The sequence below is a fragment of the Staurois parvus genome, unplaced genomic scaffold (genome assembly GCF_062004578.1).
Source record: "Staurois parvus isolate SC_StPar_1 unplaced genomic scaffold, SC_StPar_1.0 ptg000697l, whole genome shotgun sequence".
Taxonomy (NCBI): Eukaryota; Metazoa; Chordata; class Amphibia; order Anura; family Ranidae; genus Staurois; species Staurois parvus.
In genome coordinates this window covers 3,312,921-3,330,000 of record NW_028318493.1, presented here as the reverse complement: position 1 = coordinate 3,330,000, position 17,080 = coordinate 3,312,921, and the positions used below count along the sequence as shown (strand labels likewise).

Here is a 17,080-nt window from a genome sequence, read left to right as displayed (position 1 = left end):
GGCAGGACAGCTGTCAGCAACACATCCAATATCATCACACTGATTGGAGTCAAGGTTGGCTCACTCCTGGCTTCAATTAGCTCTGGGAGAAGTCATTAAGCTAGGGCCTCACATACTTTTTCCTCCCTGCACTGTGAATGTTTCCATGTTATGTGCAATTAAACCATGGCAACATCTAATGTTTGTGAAGTATTATGTTCAGCAGACTGTGTTCTTCTATTGTTGTGACTTAGATGACGTTCAGAGCACATTTTATGCCCAATTCATGCAAAACTCCACGTAATCCCAAGGGGTTCACATACTTTTTCTTGCAACTGTAATTCAGACTTCTTTCAGAAGGGTCTGTGTTTGCACAGTACATCCCCAAGTGTCCATCTGCACCTTCTCCACAGTCAACAAGACAGCCACAATCTGGCACAGAATCAGTACCTGCTTTTCAGCAAATACATGAATAACTTTTACGGTAATTTGGAACACAAACTGTGATTTACAACATTAAACATATAAAAAAAAAAATAATCCAGCTTGTTGGTTTCGTTGGCTTTGATGAAACCCTCAACTGAAAAGATATTCAGTTTGTAGTTTAGATCCGGGGTGACATATTGTGGAATCCGGTTCTTCCAGATAAACAAGGAAACAGTTAAAGCCAATTTAGAAAACACAAAACCATCTGAAATGCTCAACATTTTTGCATTGCCGGGACAAAAGTGTCTGAGATCAAACACATGGGGGAGAAGGACAATTCTCGTTAAAATGCCGATATAACCGCAGAAAACCACCGACTGCATTGTTTATCATTTCACCTGCATTCTTCTATACTGCAAATAACCCTAGAAGTTTATTCACCATCTATATTTAAAGCTTTTACAATTACACAGATACATTTTTGAGACCACAAACTGAGACTTACAACATTGAACATATAAAAAGATCTGAACCAGTTTGTTGGCCTCCATCAGCCTTGATGAAACTGTTGATTTTGAAGATATTCCGTTTGTAGTTTAGACCTGTGGAGTCTGGTTCATTCTGATTAAACAAGATAATGTTACAAGCCAAAGAAAACACAAAACGGTCTGAAATGCTCAAAGCTTTTGTCTTGCCAATACAGGACATGGTGACCAAGACTAAGAACATGGGGGAGAAGGACATTATTACCAGAAAAATGTTGATATAACATCAGATAACCACTGACTGCATTGTTCATCATTTAACCTGCATTCTTCTATACTGCAAAAACCCCAGAAGTTTATTCAGCATCTATATTTAAAGCTTTTACAATTACACAGATACATTTTTGAGAACACAATCTGAGACTCACAACATTGAACATTTAAAAAGATATGAACTAGTTTGTGGGCCTCCATTGGCTTTGATGAAACTGTTGCTTTTGAAGATATTCGGTTTGCCGTTTATACCTGTGGAGTCTGGTTCCTTCTGATTAAACAAAAAAATGTTATAAGCCAAATAAAACACAAAATGATCTGAAATGCTCAACGGTTTTGTATTGCCGCTATGGGCATGGTGCCCGAAACCAAGAGAGTAGGGAAAGTAGGACATTATTACTGGGAAAATGCCATTAAAACCACGGATTGCATTGCATTGTTTGTTTGCATTCTTCTATACTGCAAAAACCCCAGAAGTTTATTCACCATCTACAGTATATTTAAAGCTATTACAGTTGCACAGGTACATTTTTGAGAAAACAATCTGAGACTCACAATATTGAACATATAAAAAGATGTGAACCAGTTTGTTGGCCTCCATTGGCTTTGATGAAGCTATTGATTTCGAAGATATTCTGTTTGTTGTTTAGACCTGTGGAATCTGGTTCCTTCTGATTAAACAAGAAAATGTTATAATTCATATAAAATACCAAATGATCTGAAATGCTCAACAGTTTTGCATTGCCGCTACGGGCATGGTGCCTGAAACCAAGACCGTGGGGTCGAAGGACATTATTACTTGAAAAATGCAGATATAACCACGGATTGCATTGTTTGACCTGCATTCTCCTATACTACAAATAACCCCAGAAGTTTATTCAGCATCTACATTTAAAGTTTTTACAGTTACACAGGTACTTTTTTGAGAACACAATCTGAGACTCGCAACATTGAACATATAAAAAGATATAAATAGACAGGTGCTAAGCAAATATAGTGTGCATAAATTTGTACAAGAAGCCTAGGTTCACAACATACCCCTGAATCCAAGCATCTTAATATATTACACCTATTAGAGATGCTAGGTTTTCCGATTTACATATATGCAAATTAAAAGTCCGTAAGTGACTATATATATTAGAGAAGTGACAGCCCTTTCTACTCCACTGTACTGTGACCCATAAAGGTGTATAAATATCTTCACCACGTGCCAACAGGGTATAAGTGAATTGCTCACTCACCAGACTTTTTGACCCAGTTAAGGCGATCAAATGCACATTTTGGTAATAGTTGCATAGTTTGGCTTAAAAAAGACAAAAGTCCATCCAGTTCAACCATAAAAAAAAGTTATAATCCTATACCCACAGTTGATCCAGAGGAAGGCAAAAAAAACCCAGCAAAGCATGATCCAATTTGCTCCTGCAGGGAAAAAAATTCCTTCCTGATCCCCCGAGAGGCAATCAGATATGGTAATGTATGGAGTCATCCTCTCTGGTTTTCCTAGGGTGTTTCTCCCCTCCAACAGCTCTCTGTTGGACAAGCCCAAAGCTATGGCAATAGGGTTAACAGCAAACTCTCCAATTCATCTGTGTGTTCAATGCGATCTAATCCTTTCTTGAGGAGAAGTGGTGCCAAGCCGCTCACATAAACCAAACAGATTTAAGACCATTCTAAGTGTAGTATTTATTAAATTGACATTGTGAGCAAAAATAATCAGATGTACACTCACATGAAGCGGTGCCTATTGTACCAGCACCAGTAACTACAGCCTGTGAATGTCGAATATGGCCGATGTGCTCTCCAAGCCTCACTCTCGCCATGATTGAATGCCACCGCCCCGGACCCAGAAGTGACGTAATGACGTTGTTTTCCATATAAAAAGATATGAACCAGTTTGTTGGCCTCCATTGGCTTTGATGAATCTATTGATTTCGAAGATATTCTGTTTGTTGTTTATACCTGTGGAGTCTGGTTCCTTCTGATTAAACAAGAAAATGTTATAAGCCAAATAAAACACAAAATGATCTGAAATGCTCAACAGTTTTGTATTGCCACTACGGGCATGGTGCCCGAAACCAAGAGAGTAGGGAGAGTAGGACAATATTACTGGGAAAATGCCATTAAAACCACAGATTGCATTGTTTGTTTGACCGGCATTCGTCTATACTGCAAAAACCCCAGAAGTGTATTCACCATCTACAGTGTATTTAAAGCTATTACAGTTGCACAGGTACATTTTTGAGAACACAATCTGAGACTCACAATATTGAACATATAAAAAGATGTGAACCAGTTTGTTGGCCTCCATTGGCTTTGATGAAGCTATTGATTTTGAAGATATTCTGTTTGTTGTTTAGACCTGTGGAATCTGGTTACTTCTGATTTAAACAAGAAAATGTTATAAGCCAAATAAAACACAAAATGATCTGAAATGCTCAACAGTTTTGTATTGCCGATATGGGACATGGTGCCTGAAACCAAAACCGTGGGGTCGAAGGACATTATTACTTGAAAAATGCAGATATAACCACGGATTGCATTGTTTGTTGGACCTGCATTTTCCTATACTACAAATAACCCCAGAAGTTTATTCAGCATCTACAGTATATTTAAAGCTATTACAGTTGCACAGGTACATTTTTGAGAATACAATCTGAGACTCGCAACATTGAACATATAAAAGGATATGAACCAGTTTGTTGGCCTTCATTGGCTTTGATGAAGCTAATGATTTTGAAGATATTCGGTTTATCATTTAGACCTGTGGAGTCTGGTTCCTTCTGATTAAACAAGAAAATGTTAGGAGCCAAAGAAAACACAAAATGATCTGAAATGCTCAACAGTTCTGTATTGCCGATATGGGACATGGTGCCTGAAATCAAGAACATGGGGGAGAAGGACATTATTACTTGAAAAATGCAGATATAACCACGGATTGCATTGTTTGTTTTACCTGCATTCTCCTATACTACAAATAACCCTAGAAGTTTATTCAGCATCTACATTTAAAGCTATTACAGTTGCACAGGTACATTTTTGAGAACACAATCTAAGACTCGCAACATTGAACATATAAAAGGATATGAACCAGTTTGTTGGCCTTCATTGGCTTTGATGAAGCTACTGATTTTGAAGATATTCGGTTTATCATTTAGACCTGTGGAATCTGGTTCCTTCTGATTAAACAAGAAAATGTGAGAAGCCAAAGAAAACACAAGATGATCTGAAATGCTCAACAGTTCTGTATTGCCGGTACAGGACATGGTGCCTGAAACTAAGAACATGGGTGTCAGGGCTCCCGGGTATGACCAGAGGTATGTGACTGACGCAGGGAAACGCAGGCTTCAGATAAGTTATAAACAATATAATTTATTAAAGACTAACAATACAAACATAAATGCAGTGCAATACTAAACATAACACAGTGCAAACGAACCAAACCAAACCACCCACAGATAATACATACAATGCAAGCGTCGTCCGGCAGGCCGGGTCAATAACAATCGGGCAGGTAGGTACAGGGGGGTCAGGCAGAGAATGGTCGGGGGCACAAGCCAGGGATAAAGCAGGAGAAGTCGGCAGAGGTCCGGATCAGGCAGGGTCAGCAACGAATCAGACAGGAACAGGAACAGGGATGCAGGAACAAGATACAGGGCCCAGGAAAAACACACACCAAGGCCCAGACTGCAGGTCTGGCCATCACTTAAATACACCTACATAAGCAGTTTCAGGTGTTTGGCTGGCTGCAGGGTTGAGTCTCTGATTGCTGGGAGCACCCGCTGGCCAGCCCTGGTACTGCAGCCCACAAGGCAGGTGAGTCCCACCATTACTGGCCAGACCATTCCTGACAGTACCCCCCCCTCAAGGAGCGGCCTCAGGACGCTCCAAACAGTCCTAGCTGGGCAAAATGTTCCACCGCCCGGGTCTGGTAACTGGCGGGATATCAAAGACTGGCACACCGGGCAGGACTCCGGACAGCGGCACACCGGGCAGGACTCCGGGCAGCGGCACACCGGGCAGAGGCACATCGGGCAGCGGCACACCGGGCAGAGGCACATCGGGCAGCGGCACATCGGGCAGGACTCCGGGCAGAGGCACATCGGGCAGAGGCACATCGGGCAGAGGCACACCGGGCTGGACTCCGGGCAGCGGCACACCGGGCAGCGGCACATCGGGCTGGACTCCGGGCAGAGGCACATCGGGCTGGACTCCGAATCGCCAGGCGGAGCGGCGGGTGCCGGGCTCCCCGGCGGAGCGACAGGCATCGGGCCCCCAGGCGGGGGGGGCGACAGGCACCGGGCCCCCAGGCGGAGCAGCAGGCATCGGGCCCCCAGGCGGGGCGACGGGCATCGGGCCCCCAGGCGGGGCGACGGGCATCGGGCCCCCAGGCGGAGCGGCGGGCGCGGACTCCCAGGCGGAGCGGTGGGCCTCGGGCCCCCAGGCGGAGCGACGGGTCTCGGGCCCCCAGGCGGAGCAGCGGGCGCCGGACCCCCAGACGGAGCGACAGGTCTCGGGCCCCCAGGCGGAGCGGCGGGCGCCGGACCCCAGGCGAAGTGACAGGTCTCGGGCCCCCAGGCGGAGCGACAGGCACCGAGTTACCAGGCACGACAGTGGGCTCCGAGTCAACTGGCATGACCGCTGGCACTGGGTCAGACATTGGATCGTCTGGCTGGACAGCGGGCATCGGGTCACCAGGCATCAGGTCATTTGGCTCGACAGCGGGCACCGCGTCATCTGGCAAGGCAGTGGGCTCCGAGTCAACTGGCATGACCGCGGGCACTGGGTCAGACATTGGATCGTCTGGCTGGACAGCGGGCATCGGGTCACCAGGCATCAGGTCATTTGGCTCGCCAGCGGTCACCGCGTCATCTGGCAAGGCAGTGGGCACCGAGTCACCAGGCACGACAGCGGGCTCTGAGTCAATTGGCACGACAGCGGGCACCGGATCATCAGGTACCGGATCGTCTGGCTCGACAGCAGGCACCGGGTCATCTGGTGCTGGATCGTCTGGCTCGACAGTGGGCATCGGGTCACCAGGCATGACAGCGGGCACTGGGTCATCAGGCATTGGATCGTCTGGCTCGACAGCGGGCATCGGGTCACCAGGTCTAATAGGATCATCAGGATGGATCAGTTCGTCAGGCTGGGTAAAGACATCATGCTGGGTAGAGGCATCAGGCTGAGTAGAGGCATCAGGCTGGGTAGAGGCATCAGGCTGGGTACAGACCTCAGGCTGAAGTGCGGGTGCCGAGGCACCAGGCTGAACCACGGAAGGCAGGTTCTCAGACGACAGGCTCACCGGTTTGGATACTGGCAGGATGGTATTGGTTGGAAAGAATTTTCGCTTTTTTCTGGTTTTAACTACTGGGGCACTGCAAGTAAACGCAGGTTTGTAAACGGATGGAGCAGCTGAGGACAGAGAAGAGCTGGAAGATGGAACAGAGGAGGGAGCAGTTGCTACAGAGGACTTCTTTACAGGGTTAAAGAAAGGATAGGTGCAGCGAGTGGGAGCAGAGGACTGGTATGTGGTAGTTAGAATATACTGGGCAGTCACTGGGGGTGCTGTCGGGGATGTAGGAAGAGTGCCTTGAGTGGAGGAATGATGTTGTAAGCTGACTGAGGCTGGGTGCAACAAGTCTGACCATGTCTGCAGTATGGGTTGAACGAAGCTCAGTTTACACAAAGCCTGTTTGGTCAATGACTGCACTGCGTTTATACAATCTCTTAGTATCTGTGGTGAACATGCAGAATAACGCTCCAGAAAGTAATCCACATCATCCTCTAATAACCATACCAGGGACTCTACCTGGTCGGCACTAAATGGCGGCAAAAATTCATCCCTGCATTTGGGGGTACCAGATGAAACCAACTCCGCACAAACCTGAATCAATGGCTGCACCTCAGAGAATTCTGTGCCCTGATCTACTAGAACATGAGCGAGCCGTATACATTCTAGCAGTTCATCCCGGGGATACTCCTTCAGAGTCTGATAAGCATATTCTCTGTCATCAAACACTAGCAGATATAAATACACAACCTCATCAAGATCCATCCTTCCCATCAACAAACCAAGATGGCTTCCCTGTGCAGCCACTTCTGGTCAGGATTGTCCTTGGTGTAATGTCAGGGCTCCCGGGTATGACCAGAGGTATGTGACTGACGCAGGGAAACGCAGGCTTCAGATAAGTTATAAACAATATAATTTATTAAAGACCAACAATACAAACATAAATGCAGTGCAATACTAAACATAACACAGTGCAAACGAACCAAACCAAACCACCCACAGATAATACATACAATGCAAGCGTCGTCAGGCAGGCCGGGTCAATAACAATCGGGCAGGTAGGTACAGGGGGTCAGGCAGAGAATGGTTGGGGTCACAAGCCAGGGATAAAGCAGGAGAAGTCAGCAGAGGTCCGGATCAGGCAGGGTCAGCAACGAATCAGACAGGAACAGGAACAGGGATGCAGGAACAAGATACAGGACCCAGGAAAAACACACACCAAGGCCCAGACTGCAGGTCTGGCCATCACTTAAATACACCTACATAAGCAGTTTCAGGTGTTTGGCTGGCTGCAGGGTTGAGTCTCTGATTGCTGGGAGCACCCGCTGGCCAGCCCTGGTACTGCAGCCCACAAGGCAGGTGAGTCCCACCATTACTGGCCAGACCATTCCTGACAATGGGAGAGAGTGACATTTTTGGAAAAATTCTGATATAACCATGGATTGCATTGTTTGACCTACATTCTCCTATACTACAAATAACCCCAGAAGTTTATGCAGCATCTACATTTAAAGCTTTTACAGCTGCACAGGTACATTTTTGAGAACACAATCTGAGACTCGCAACATTGAACATATAAAAGGATATGAACCAGTTTGTTGGCCTTCATTGGCTTTGATGAAGCTATTGATTTCGAAGATATTCGGTTTATCATTTAGACCTGTGGAATCTGGTTCCTTCTGATTAAACAAGAAAATGTTAGGAGCCAAAGAAAACACAAGATGATTTGAAATGCTCAACAGTTCTGCATTGCCGGTACGGGACATGGTGCCCGAAACTAAGAACATGGGAGAGAAGGACATTATTACTTGAAAAATGCTGATATAACCACGGATTGCATTGTTTGTTTGACCTGCATTCTCCTATATTACAAATAGCCTCAGACGTTTATTCTGCATCTACATTACATCTGTTACAGTTGCACAGATACATTTTTGAGAACACAAACTGAGACTTGCAACATTGAACATATAAAAAGATATGAACCAGTTTGTTGGCCTCCATTGGCTTTCAATGATTTTGAAAATATCCGTTTTGTAGTTTATACCCGTGGAATCTGGTTCATTCTGATTTAAACAAGAAAATGTGACAAGCCAAAGAAAACCTAAAACAGTGTGAAATGATGAAACTGTTTTATATCGCTAGTGTGGGACACGGTGCCCCAGACCAAGAACATGAGGGAGGAAGACATTAATATGGACAAACGATGATTCATTCGTATTTCTCTGTGTCTAAATATGGCTGGTGAGGTGTCCAAGCCCAGAGTCCATTGTGTTATGTTGAAGTGGACGTTCAGGCAAAACCTAAAGCTACACCTCCTCCCACCCTCATTCTAAGCGTATTCCATCTAACCCTGTAAAGAAAAGATCTGTATACTTACCTTTTCTGAAGCCACTTTGGTCCGGTCACATGGTCTCTCCAGTGGCAGCTTCTGTGTAGAGAAGAGATAGCCGGCAACGGCTGGAAATGCCTAGGAGATGACATCTACCATAGACTTACTATGGGACATCCGTTGTCGGCTGCCCCCAGGGGCGGACTGACAACTCATGGGGCCCTCCGGGCAATAGGGGATCATGGGGCCCCTGTGTCCTTGCCCAAACTCAAAAAAGCCTATGAAAAAGGTACCAGGGGCATCTCATGGGGCCGTCTACTGACCCTGGGCCCTCCGGGCGGTGCCCAAGTTTCCAAATGGTCAGTCCGCCCCTGGCTGCCCCTCCTCTACACTGAAGTCAATGCTGACAACTGATCATGTGACCGGAGTGGCTTCAGAATAGGTAAGTATCCAGACAGACCCCCCCCCCCCCCCAAAAAAAAAACACAATTTGCTATGCTTCAGTTGTGATTGAACACAGTGAGTGATTGGTACCGATCACTCATTGTGTTCATTTAGGAATGGAAGTGGGAATTATGACATATTTAGGGTTGGGGGCACACAGGGGGACCCGGGCAGCAGAAGGAAATGTATGGTGCAAAGGGAGGGTGATGGGTGTGGCAGGGGACAATTACTGAAACCGATCCCCTGTGTGGCTCTCTCTGCAGAAGCTGAAAACCAGCAGGGCGAAGAGGAGAAGCCAGATTTCTGCTGCTGCTATACAGGGGATTGGTTCCAGTAATTGCCATGCCGATCACCCTCCCTGCCCACTCTGATTCATCCAGCTGCCTGGCTCTACCTGTTGGCCTGAGCCCTGTACAGGAGGACTGGTGGTATCCCCTTATCCACAGCCCTGTCTGCATCATCTGGCCATTTTCTACACTGTACCTGAAGGACTGAGCTGTCAGTTTGACAGCTCAATTCTGCAATCATGACTTTTTTTTTCAGCGGGAATGCAGGGGAATGCCATTCCGGTACCTCCAGCACTGTATGTATTTAATGGCAAGGGGTGCTGGGATGTGCTGGAGGGTCCATTAATGCTGGGGGATCTTTTGTTGGGGGGGTCTATTGTTGCTGGGGGGGGTTAATTGTTACTGGGAGGGATGCACTGTTGAGGGAGAGGTTGATTGTTGCTGTCTGCTGGAGGATCTAACAATGCTGGCTGGTGAAATCTATTGTTGTTGATGGGGGTCTATTATTACTGGGGGTGTATTATTGCTAGGCAGATCTATTGTTGGCTGCAGGGGATCCATTTTACTGCTGCTTTCATTATTATTATTATTAACAAATTCCATATTAATTACTCCACAAAATGATACTTGGTTCTGTCTCTAAAAGGAGTGGTAGGGGGGGGGACCAAGGGACAGTGCTTGGAGGTGGGTAGTGGGTGGAGACAAGGGGTGACTTGGAACAAGAAAGTATCTGCACCTATTCCATGAGAAGAAAAGCCCTGCAGGTTACACTGAGAAACTGTGGTTCTCCCTGTGTCACAAGCAGCACTCTGCCCCGCATGTCAGTGCTACAGCCAACTGCTCTGTGCTATGTGCCCTTGATAAACAGAGCACAGCGTCCAGCTGCCACAGAGCTCTGATGATTACACAGGGAAAGCTGCATTCTCCCTGTGGAATCGGCAGGACTGTGCAGTCAGTTTGACAGCTCGGGTCCTGCTCCGTATCCTTTGATGAATGAACATTACTATTCTCTTTTTCTTTTTTTTTAACAATTAATGAAATCTGTTTTTGTTTTCTTTGAATTACATATAACAAATAATATGAACAATTTAAAAAAAGTAAACATTTTAGCCCCATATTAACTCCTTTTTTAGTTGTTTATTAAAGTGGAAGTAAAGGCTAGTGGAAGTAAATAACTAACTCTCAGCCCGGGTTCACATTCATGCGGTGCGGTATAGCGCAGGAACCGCACTCCTGTGCAAATCACATGCGATTTGTGTGCGGTGCGATTGGCACCATACATACATTTCGTATGGCTCTAATCGCACCGCACCCGCACCAAAAAGGTAAAGGACCCTTTTTGGGGTCCACACTAGAATCCACACTAGAATCATATCACATGGGTATTCCCACCTATGTGATCCAATTCTGCACATTGCACCTCGTTTTGCGGACCGCTTTCGGGGTGTTGTTAACTTAACATACACACCCACAGTAGTTTGCATGGACGGGGTGCGATTCTGATGCGGTGGGGAATTCGCACTGAAAACGCTGCAAATTCCGCACCGCATCAGTGTGAACCAGGGCTAAACCTACTCTCAGCCACATTCTAATCCTCACCATACAAAAAAATCACCATACATACCTATATATATAGATATATATAGATAGATAGATAGGTATGTATGTGTATATATATATATCTCTATTATTATTTTTTTTTTTCTTGTAATGTGCATAGCCAGGTCCAGGCTGGTCATTCTGCAATTCAGGGGCATCTGCTGCACAGACTGAGATCCCCTTTCTTCCCCTCTAGTGTACAGCGCAGTGTAATCACTTCATTTCCTGCTGACAGAATGGGAATTGTGTTTGAGAAGCAGAGGATCTTGGAACCTGTAGTCCCATCACTTTGTTACATAGGCTCCATGCACACGGGGCATTTTAATAACGCTGGTAATGTTAGCTGTGTAAAGTTATGTTAAAAACGTGTGTTTTTCAGCGTTTTTACATTAGCGTTTAGGGGCATTTTGTGTTTTTTAGAATTCTTTTTCCCAAAAAAATATTTTTTAGTCAAAAAGTCCAAAAATGCCGGTTTGCCGCGATTTACTGCGTTTTGCCACGTTTTTCAGTGTTAGCATTTTTACAGCTAAAAAAACCTCTAGAAACCCACTAGTCCTGGGTTTCTTTTCCAGCCAAAAAACATCCCAGTCAAAAAACGTTGATTACAGTCTATGTACATGGACACATAGGATAACTTGCTGGGGGGGTTTACTTGCTGTAGAAAAAAAGTCAAAAGCCAAAAACAGCCGCTGTAAAAATTTACCTATAAATGTTAGTATCCAGTTGTATTCTGTGTATCTAAGAAAGAATCCAGGACTTTTTTGAAGCAATCCACTGAGCTGGCCAGAACCAACTCTTGAGGGAGTCTATTCCACATTTTCACAGCTCTTACTGTGAAGAAACCTTTCCGTGTTTGGAGATTAAATTTCTTTTCCTGTAGATTAATTAAAAAACTTAAAACGCCTGTAACACAAGTATTTTTGAACTGCAGTGTGTATGAGGCCTTATTGTTGAGTAAGTTGGTGATCATATAGGTTGCGTTTCAGACAGAATGAGGATCTATACAGTGGGACCCATTGATCCCTATGCTATCGCTATGCAGGGCTGGAACCTTCTCACAATGTCTTAAAGTGAACCTGTCATAAAAGAAATATGGGGTCTGCTATTGCTGACCTTCTGAAAACATTAACTATTCTGGCTAGTCTGTATATGGTCAGCCCAGTAGTGTACATTTTTGGTTATTACAATTCTTACAAACATAATAAAAACATATTTATATATATATATACAGAATAAATAAAAATAAATAGATTTATAAATAAAAAATCTTACTTCAGCATAGAAAACGGGAAACCGCTTTTTTGCCAGTAACATAAGCAGAGCTAAATACGCAAATCGAAACCTATTTAATATCATTATCATTCACCTCAAACCCTACCTCCACCTAAACACACCTTCAGGCTAAGAAACGATTAAACTTGGTGCCCAAAACTGAACTGCATATTCCAGATGAGGTCTTACTAATGATTTGTACCGGGAAATGATATCTCTCTCTCTGGAGTCTATACCTCTGTAGGGAACTGTCATTTTATACACTAGTTGTGGTTTGTTTACATCCATATACAGCCACTACCATAGAGGTCCCATTACAGACAAGTCCCTAGGTGTGCTTCCTGCCCCTACAAGGAGGTCAAGAAACCCCAGGATGTTATATAGTTTTGTTTTCCAGGAAGTATCAGGCAGAGGGTACCAGCCTGCCATGTGCTGTGTATCTGGGGAGAACTGTATGGGGATTCTGTGAGTAATGATCCAGATTAACAAGGCTGCTATCTATGTAGTTGTTACTGAAGCAGATTAGGTCTGCCTCTGTTATATTTCAACTTCTGTATAGGAACCCTAATATCTCTGTAAGAGAGAGATTTGTGGTTCATTATCATTCTTCTATTTACACACTGCAGAATCCTTATAGTTGTCTATATATATATATATATATATATATATATATATATATATATAGATCAGTGTTTTCACCTGCATAAGACTGTCAGGTGATCTTTCTGTTAATTGCAGTGTATCTTTGCAGCCTCTTTGCTTGAAGAGCCTTATTGGTCTGGATCTCACTTTAGTTAGGATTAGCATAGGGAGTGTTGGATAAGATTAGTCTAGAGGTAGGTTAGGCATCCGACGGCCACTTAGACAGATAGAGGCCCGGTTGCAGTGACAGCCCAGTTTAGGGATAGGGACTAAGAGTGAGGATAGATAGAGCATTTTATCCTTTTAGGTCAGCGGTTCTCAACCTGGGGGTCGAACGACACTTTCCCAGGGGTCGCCTAAGACCATCGTAAAACATATATTTCCGATGGCCTTAGGAACCGAGACACCGCTCCTCTATCCGTCTCTAGGTGTGGGCGGGATGACATGCCGTCCCTGTCATCTGGGCACACCCCGGGATCAATCCTTCGCCGGTGATTGGCCGCCGGAACTGTAGCTCAGGAGAGGCACACAGGCGGCCTATCACTGGCGAGGAGGTGGAGCTTGGAGAGGAGGAGCCGAGCGGCACCGCGAAGATCGAGCGAGTGAAGAGGAGGAGAGCGGCCGGAGAAGGAAGACATCTGACCGGTAAGTGTCTGTACCATGGGAGAGGGAGGGAGCGAGCGAGCCCAGGCTGGAGCAGGGGTCAGCAAGGTAAGTATCATTGGTGTCAGTGGGAGGAATAGTGCCCCATCATTGGTGTCACTAATACCAATGATGGGGCACTATTCCTCCCCCCACTGACACCAACAATGGGGCACTATTCCTCCCCCCACTGACACCAACGATGGGGCACTATTCTTCCCCCCACTGACACCAACGATGGGGCACTATTCCTCCCCCCACTGACACCAACGATGGGGCACTATTCCTCCCCCCACTGACACCAACAATGGGGCACTATTCCTCCCCCCACTGACACCAACAATGGGGCACTATTCCTCCCACTGACACCAGTGTTGGGGCACTATTCCTCCCACTGACACCAGTGTTGGGGCACTATTCCTCCCACTGATACCAGTGATGGAGAACTATTCCCCCCACTGACACCAATGATGGGGCACTATTCCTCCCACTGACACCTATGATGGGGCACTATTCCTCCCACTGACACCAATGATGGGGCACTATTCCCCCCACTGACACCAATGATGGGGCACTATTCCCCCCACTGACACCAATGATGGGGCACTATTCCTCCCACTGACACCAATGATGGGGCACTGTTCCCCCCACTGACACCAATGATGGGGCACTATTCCTCCCACTGACACCAATGATGGGGCACTATTCCTCCCACTGACACCAATGATGGGGCACTATTCCCCCCACTGACACCAGTGATGGGGCACTATTCCCCCCACTGACACCGATGATGCGGCACTATTCCTCCCACTGACACCAATGATGGGGCACTATTCCTCCCATTGACACCAATGATGGGGCACTATTCCTCCCACTGATATCGATGATGGGGCACTATTCCTCCCACTGACACCAATGATGGGGCACTATTCCTCCCATTGACATCAGTGATGGGACACTACTCCTCTCACTGACACCAATGACGTGGCACTACTCCTCCCACTGCAAAATTACAGTTATGAAGTAGCAACGAAAATAATTTTATGGTTGGGGGTCACCACAACATGAGGAACTGTATTAAGGGGTCGCGGCATTAGAAAGGTTGAGAACCACTGTTTTAGGTGATGCATCGCTGATCTTCAGACAAGCAGTGCAATCATCCACATGTTACTTGGACGCCATCGCAGCATCTAAAGTGGAAGTGTGCATCTTATGGACTCTCACCTCTCCAGGGGCCCCTGCAACCGGACTGCGCTATAACCCATGGTTGGAGGTATTCTGTATACTACATGCACATATACCCGGGTATAATTGCAACCTCCCAATTTATGGTAAATTGTAATTCCTGAATGTTATTCTTATGCATCCTGTTTTATGTGGCTGCTTTATATAAACTTTGCATTAATCTCATACAGGTGTGGTGACATGTTTCCATGTTAGAAATATAAGCTGGGGGCATTAATACTGCTATGTATAGTTACTGTAAGTTGTCTGCCTGTTACATTCCTAGAAAGGGGTGAGTCTCCTCAATTGCAGGATCCCTATTCTAGGTGGAGGCACTGCTATTTGTGTTATCACAACCCCCTCTTCCATATAGCGAAGGCTCAGGATTGCCTACTCATATACAGGTTAACGCCATAGCTTGTTTGGTGTGGGCCATTTCACATAACCCCCCCCAAAACAGGGCTACACCTCCTTTAATACAAGAGAGGATTTTGCTCGCTTTAGAAACCGCAGCTTGGCATTGCATGCCATTATTAAGCTGGTGATCTACCACCATTGACCCCCCAGTTGTACCCCCCCCCCCTAGTATGTATGATACATGAATATTCTTAGCCCCCAAGTGCAGAACCTTACATTTATCAACATTAAACCTCATTTACCACATAGTCCCCCAATTACACAGAGCATTGAGGTCGGCTTGTAAATTGGAGACATCCTGTAAGGACGTTATTCCCCGGCACAGCTTGGTGTCATCTGCAAAGACTGAAATGGGATTTATAATCCCAGACCCTATATTGTTTATAAATATATATAAAAAGTAAGGGTCCCAACACTGAACCCTGGGGTACACCACTGACACCCCGAGACCATGCAGAGTATGAATCATTAACCACTACTCTCTGAATACGGTCTTTTAGCCAGTTTTCTATCCATTTACATTCAGATTTTTCCGAGCCCATAGACTTTACCTTACACATTAGCCGTGTGTGGGGAACTGTTCCAAACGCTTTTGCGAAATCCCAAGTATACCATGTCCACCGCCACCCCTCTGTCCAAGTATACCACGTCCACCGCCACCCCTCTGTCCAAGTATACCACGTCCACCGCCAACCCTCTGTCCAAGTATACCACGTCCACCACCAACCCTCTGTCCAAGTATACCACGTCCACCGCCACCCCTCTGTCCAAGTATACCACGTCCACCGCCACCCCTCTGTCCAAGTATACCACGTCCACCGCCACCCCTCTGTCCAAGTATACCAGGACCACCGCCACACCACTCTCCAAGTATACCACGTCCACCACCATCCCTCTGTCCAAGTATACCACGTCCACCGCCACCCCTCTGTCCAAGTATACCAGGACCACCGCCACACCACTCTCCAAGTATACCACGTCCACTGCCACCCCTCTGTCCAAGTATACCACATCCACCGCCACCCCTCTGTCCAAGGTTTTGCTCACCTCCTCATAAAAAGAAATCAGATTTGTGTGACAACTTCTGTCTTTCATGAATCCATGCTGTCTGTTGCTTAAAATATTTTTTCCAGCAAGAACTCATCTATGTGATCTTTTATTAATCTCTCCAATATCTTCCCAACTATAGAAGTTACACTAACAGGTCTGTAATTACTTGGTAAAGATTTTGACCCCTTTTTAAATATTGGCACCACATTGGCCTTACGCCAATCCAGTGGTACTATGCCAGTCATGAAAGAGTCCCTAAAAATGAGAACCAATGGCTTTGAAATGACAGAGCTCAATTCTTTAAGGCCCCCGTGGGTGTATGCCATCCAGTCCAGGTGCTTTATTCACCTTTATTCTGTCTAAACATTTCTGAATCATATCAATTGTGAGCCAATGTGGATCATCTGGAGCTGTGTCATTACCACCCCCCATTATGGACAAGAGCTCCTCCATGCTCCTTTGTATACACAGAGGTGAAGAAGGGATTTATTAAATTGCCTTGTCTTTGTCCCCAGTCACCCACTCTAGATTATTTTGTAATCCATTTGAAGAATCTTTTGGTGTTTGTCCTGCTATCTTTTGGTGGGACAATAGAATGTAAGCTCCTCTGGTGCAGAGACTGATGTGAATGACTCTGAGTTCTCTGTAGAACACAGCAGAATATGTCAGTGCTATATACAGTAAATGTGTAATATTAGTGTGACTGTGGTGGAGACATTAG

The 17,080-nt window shown here is 45.7% G+C and overlaps 1 protein-coding gene across 1 annotated transcript in view; it reads left to right on the top strand.

Moving 5' to 3' along the window:
* The window catches only part of CASP7 (caspase 7), a 97,960-nt gene that overhangs the window by 57,482 nt on the left and 23,398 nt on the right, over positions 1-17,080 (top strand). The gene's annotated exons all lie outside the window — the stretch shown is intronic.